General features: G+C 39.8%; 1 protein-coding gene across 1 annotated transcript in view; it reads left to right on the top strand.

Moving 5' to 3' along the window:
• Positions 1-305: 305 nt before the first annotated feature.
• Positions 306-6,000, top strand: part of LOC143171874 (urea transporter 2-like) — a 309,773-nt gene continuing 304,078 nt past the window's right edge. The window contains exons 1-2 of the mRNA XM_076361005.1: positions 306-448; positions 5,520-5,636. The gene's annotated coding sequence lies outside the window, so the exon portion shown is untranslated. The remainder of the gene's footprint in view (positions 449-5,519; positions 5,637-6,000) is intronic.

Here is a 6,000-nt window from a genome sequence, read left to right as displayed (position 1 = left end):
CTGGCTGTATACCCTGCGGGGGGGGGTGCAGTCTTGCACTGAAAACCTGGTCTAGCTGTAATGAAGTACTGTGGCATCGTGAAAAATGCCTATCAATTAACTTCACGGGCATAGAAGATTTTCCCAAAGCAAGAACAACCTCTGGCCTATTAACATCCAGTCCGTTATCTGATTGTTCAAGTAGAATAAGATGTTAACACGAGCGTTGTGCAATATGACAGGAAAGTATTTGAGACCCGTTGTTTATGTGATGGGTTTTGTACCCGATTGCAAAACTTCATTTATTTTGTATCTGTAACAACAACAGAAAAAATTCATATCTGACATCTTCTTTCAATGGGTTGACCAGGAAACAGCCATCTGATGCAGACGTTTGGCTGTCTCTACATACATAAATATACGCAAAAGAGACTTCACGACTCTCTCAGCGTCGTGAGCTGACTGTGAGGTAAGACGCATCCACCTAATAATTCTGTGTCTATTTTGCAGATGTTTGAAAATAAACCTTTTTCTTACCCTTTCTGCAGTAAACATGGAAATAACCTTGACTTTGAGAGTTACTCTATATTTACAATATTTAAAATCAATTTCCAAATGCATATACAGCTTTCTTCATGACCAATAACAATCTTGACAGAAACTGTTTTAAAACTAGGAACTTTAAAATATACTTTATTAGATTTATTTTTTATTATCTTTATTTACTTATTGTTTCAAAAGCGTTTTGGATTGTCACACAATTCTGTTGTGGAAAAACTTATTTCTTAACCTGAATAGATTATCTTTCTTTTTTATTTTTTTCCTCTCTATAAGGTTTATGTTTAAAAAAATTAGAAAATCTCTGAGAAAAAAAAAATTATTTCACTTATGCATACAGGTTATGCAGTTCTGAATATAAGATTTTGAGGGGAGGTTTTTTGGCTTTGTTTTTTTCCCATCAAAGAGAACGAGTGTGTCAGACAGTCTAACACATGAATTTGTAACTTGGTGCTCCTGTATGCCAACGGTGTGGTTGTTTAGTGCATGCTTTGAAAGTTGATTTTAAAGGTCTTAAAGAGTCTGTTTTAATAATTCATATTGATTCAGTGGGGATGAAGATGCTTGACATGTTAAATTATTAGCATTTACATTATGAACATGTTAATTACTGTATTTTTAATGTGGTTAGCTTTTATAAATCAAGATAAGAGTATTCTTAAAGGGACACCGGTAGATTTGCAACACGCTGGAAACCAGTGTTATACAAACCAACCCTAGAAATATTTCCCCCTCTTTCTTTTCACTCTTCTCTCTCCCCTTTTACATTTCAGTAAGGATGTTTTATTCATTTGGCTCTTGCGCACGAACACGGAGCTAAAATAAAATAATAAAAAACAACCAAACAGGAAGTGAAAGAGACTAGAAAGAAAGTATTTGGCCATTCAGTTTGCATTGATCTGTGGTAATCCAGTGATTAATGGTGTTATAGCTTCCCCTACCTCCCCTCTCCGCACAGGAGAGGCAGCCGTTACGGCCGCAGTCGTGGTGCTTTGGTTTTCAGCTTAAGTTAAAAGCCTTTATCTGCTGCAGTGTCTGATTCACGATGGTGACTATCAAACAAGCAGAGTAAAACAATTTGCGGATATGCTTCCCTCCCTTTCTTTCAGAAAAATGGCTTTAGCTTTAAGCAATCAAAAGTTGCCACGCAGTAAAGCAAAAGGGAATTTACTTTTGAGTAATTCAGCTTGATAAAACATTGTGTCACAGACCAGAGAACTAATCTTTTCCTATATCTCTGGGCCATTCCGGCCACACCTGGGCACTGTATTGGCACATACTGTCTTGAGAAATCTTTGTGGGACTAGGGGAGGATGAAAACTTGCAGGGTGTATTGAGTTAATGTGGTAGAGATAAGGCAATCAGTAAATAAGAGAAGTCTACCGATACTAGTCAGGGACAGAAATGACGTAGCAAGATCTCTATGTCAGTACAGGAGATGGAGATAAGGGAAAATATCAGATGGAGGTCAAGAAAATCCCTCTAATCAGGCTGAGGTACCTCACCCCCATCCTCATATTGTCTAGCTCTTACAGCTGTATTCCCAGAACTGTCCTCCAAGGCAGGGAGCTCCAGAGGAAGAGTTGTTTCCATATATCAGTGAAGGGAAGCTTTTGATAAGGTACCGATCTGAGTCTGGGGCTAGCAATTAGGATAGGATAGGATAGAATAGGATAGGATAGGATAGGATAGGATAGGATAGGATAGGATAGGATAGGATATTTCAGTTGGAAGGGACCTACAATGATCATCTAGTCCAACTGCCTGACCAATTCAGGGCTGACCGAAAGTTAAAACAAATTATTAAGGGCATAGCAATTTATTAAGGGCATCACAATTAAAGGGCAACGCCTATATCTGGATGTAGGATTTTGGCCATTGGTAAATCACTGGGACTACTGAATGGTCCTCATGGACAAAGCACTACAGGAACTGTATTTAGAGGTCAGATAGGAAAAGGTATACTCTGAAGACAGAAATGAATCTGAGCTTTTTCTATACTTAGTCCTCTTCAACCTATTTCGGCTGCTGAAGAGCACTAATGCAGGTACAGATTTCACTTAAGAGGTCTGCAATGACCTCTCTGTATGTCCACATATTTTTTAAAGAATTCTTAACATGAAAAGAGTAATCACAGTTCTTGTTTGTCTGGAGGGCTCCTTCAAAGTGCTCCTGCATACTGCCTGCACAGGGTCTTATATTGCAATGGAGGTACATAATAGCATCATCAATTACAACTGGAGGAGTTAGGCAGCAAGGGAGGAGGCAGAGGGTAGCAGCCACTGAGTTTCAAATTTAAGGGAAGAGTTCTTAACTGGACATTACATATACTCTTGGGGCTAGACCTTCTAGCAGCATGGCTGCACACATCTGGAGCTTTCATCCCAGTCTTTTGGAGTTTGCAAGCCTGAGGCTCTGAGATGTGCTTCTGCATATTCCTTCTTCCGGCCAGTCTTGCTACATCATACCATTTTTAATCTGTAGGAGGGTGGAAAGGAGGAGGTGCTGAAAATCCCCAGGAAAGCAGAACATTTCTAATTTCTTCAATCCAACCAAGTGATGGAAAATTCGTCAAAAAGATTTGTAGTGTGATTTTTCAAGCTTTCAGAAAACTACTAACCCAATAGTTTCTAAAATCCTGAAAAGAAGTTCAGATCATGAGATATTTTTTGGCAAAGAACAGCTTTGGGTCTGCCTTGCCCTCTGCTAGCATAACTGTAAGGGCTGCCATTTCAATTTTTTTTTTTTTTCTTGCAACCACTATAATTAATATTGAAACTATTTTTGTTTACATTTTCTTTGGGTTTTTTTTTTTTTCATAACAAAACCAGATATTGTGTTACCACTTGAATCCAGGTCTGTATGATAAGCACCAGGTATTCTGAAAGCTGCCAACACAGAAAATCCTTTTCACGGGGAATACATATCCTGCTTTCTGGACTCAAGGAACTCCAGTAAATAGAAATACTGAACTTTCAGAAAGTGTTATTGCCTAGTTCAATAATAAAATCGGAAAAGGACCTGGGGGTGTTGGTCGACAGCCGGCTGAACATGAGCCGGCAGTGTGCCCAGGCGGCCAAGAAGGCCAATGGCATCCTGGCCTGTATCAGCAATAGTGTGGCCAGCAGGAGCAGGGAAGTGATCGTGCCCCTGTACTCGGCACTGGTGAGGCCGCACCTCGAATACTGTGTTCAGTTTTGGGCCCCTCACTACAAGAAGGACATTGAGGTGCTGGAGCGTGTCCAGAGAAGGGCAACGAGGCTGGTGAAGGGTCTGGAGAACAAGTCTTCTGAGGAGTGGCTGAGGGAACTGGGGCTGTTTAGCCTGGAGAAAAGGAGGCTGAGGGGAGACCTCATCGCTCTCTACAACCCCCTGAAAGGAGGTTGTAGCGAGGTGGTGTTGGTCTCTTTTCCCAAGTAAAGAGTGATAAGATGAGAGGAAATGGCCTCAAGTTGCGCCAGGGGAGGTTTAGATTGGACGTGAGGAAAAATGTCTTTCCTGAAAGAGTGGTTAAACATTGGAAGAGGCTGCCCAGGGCAGTGGTTGAGTCCCCATCCCTGGAGGTATTTAAAAGATGTGTAGATGAGGCGCTTAGGGACATGGTTTAGTGGGCATGGTGGTGTTGGGTTGACGGTTGGACTCGATGATCTTAGAGGTGTCTTCCAACTTTAATGATTCTATGATTCTAAAATGTTAATAACCAAGTTTCCCCTCCTGTTGGCTACATCCTAGAGTATGTGCATCCTCAAGTTGGACTTACTGAGGACTTACTGAGCTGGACTTAATGAGTTCCAGCTCAGTAAGTCTTTGTACAGCCCAAGACGCCCTTTGGTTAGAAACCTTACAGAAGGAGGTTGCAGGCTGCTCAGTGCAGTTTTACATGAGCAGATTAACAGCTTTCCTGGTGGTTTTTTATTTCTCCGACCAGGTTTTTAGCCCAACACCTTTATTCTTGTCATCTTATGCATGTTCTAAAGGACATTTCTCACACATCTCGAGAAGCCTATGAGTCAGTATTTTTAAACTTGAAATTAGGTTCTTAAAACTATATCCAGGAATATAAATACCATCACAGTTTTGGAAAGTGTTAAATATCCTGTAAATGTCACCAAACCAGTGTTTTAAAATTAAATTAACTTATAATATATAGCTACTTTCCAGAAGGAATTTCTCTGAAAATATATAGGGGAGGAATGAAAAAGTCAGGAATCAGTAATCAAAAATAAAACTTTCGGTTGCCCAAATCTGCTACATCATCATTGATGGTTTTGTTTTCCATGACCGTGTATTGTTTTCTTTTCATACAAACTAAAACCCACGTGGAGGCTCTGACAAGCAGTAAAAATGAATTTGCTTTCCTTTCCCAATTTTTTCTTTACAGAAATTGCTTCCTTTTTATAAATGTTTTTGACATTTGGAAAATGAAAATATATTATGCCTAAAGTTTTCAAAAATGGGCACTGCAAATTAGCAACACATGTCCCAATGATGAAGTTTAAAAGAGGAGCTTTGGCCACAGGTGTTTATGTGCTTTTCAATAGTAAGCTATTACTTTAATTTTTGCTTTTGGTTTTGGAAACTTTTGGTTTCGGAAACTTTGGGTTTCTTCTACAGCCCGATTCAGAAAATATCTGTACCCTGAACAACAATTCATAAACACATGCTTACTCCAGACATGGTTTTAAATCACCTCTAAATGAACAGAAGCACAGTATTGAAGCCTGTATTAAATGTTGCTCCTGGGGAAGGTTCTGATCAGGGATGGATTTAAATACACACTAAAGTCATGTATTCACCCTGTCTCAGACCATGCGTTATATGTGAAATTATAATTCTCTTTTCCCGAGCTCTTGGACATATGGAATGCAGTACAAAAAGTTTTAAATTTGCATATGAACTAATGTGAAATGAATAAACTTAATGCACCTCGGCCTTAAAATTAGATGAACAACTATTCCTAATCAATCTGCTCTTTCATTTAGGTTCAAGCAACTCTTTCTGGAGCTTTTTTCCTGGTTTGGATTTGTTACTCCTGTCACCGACTACCAGCTGAATCTCCACACCATTTCATCATTGAAGTGAGATGCTCCGACGAGCCTGTGAGTAGGAGGTAGAAATAAAACTTACAGATTAGATAAACATGGCAGAGTCCCAGTGACCAGCAGGAGCTGCTGTAGGTAATTTGGGTTCTTGCAGAGTCAGGATGATGGATTTGGGTCTAAGGCTGCCTTGGGTTGAATGTGTTTTGATGTCTTTATAAGTTCCCCTAAACATCAAGTAACTTTTACCCTACAAAAAACAGGGGGCAACTCTTTCTCAGCAATGTTTCTGCTCTGACTTACAGCCTCTGTTCCTCTTGTTTTGTTTAGTTCAGCCAAAAAGGAACTAAAAATGGGTATTGAAAATATCTAGGGTAAAACTGTGCTCAGAGAGTGACTTTCAACTTGCTACTCTGTACTGCCA

The sequence above is a fragment of the Aptenodytes patagonicus genome, chromosome W (genome assembly GCF_965638725.1).
Source record: "Aptenodytes patagonicus chromosome W, bAptPat1.pri.cur, whole genome shotgun sequence".
NCBI lineage: Eukaryota > Metazoa > Chordata > Aves > Sphenisciformes > Spheniscidae > Aptenodytes > Aptenodytes patagonicus.
The sequence above is the reverse complement of the archived record's forward strand: the minus strand, read 5'-3'. Positions and strand labels throughout refer to the sequence as shown.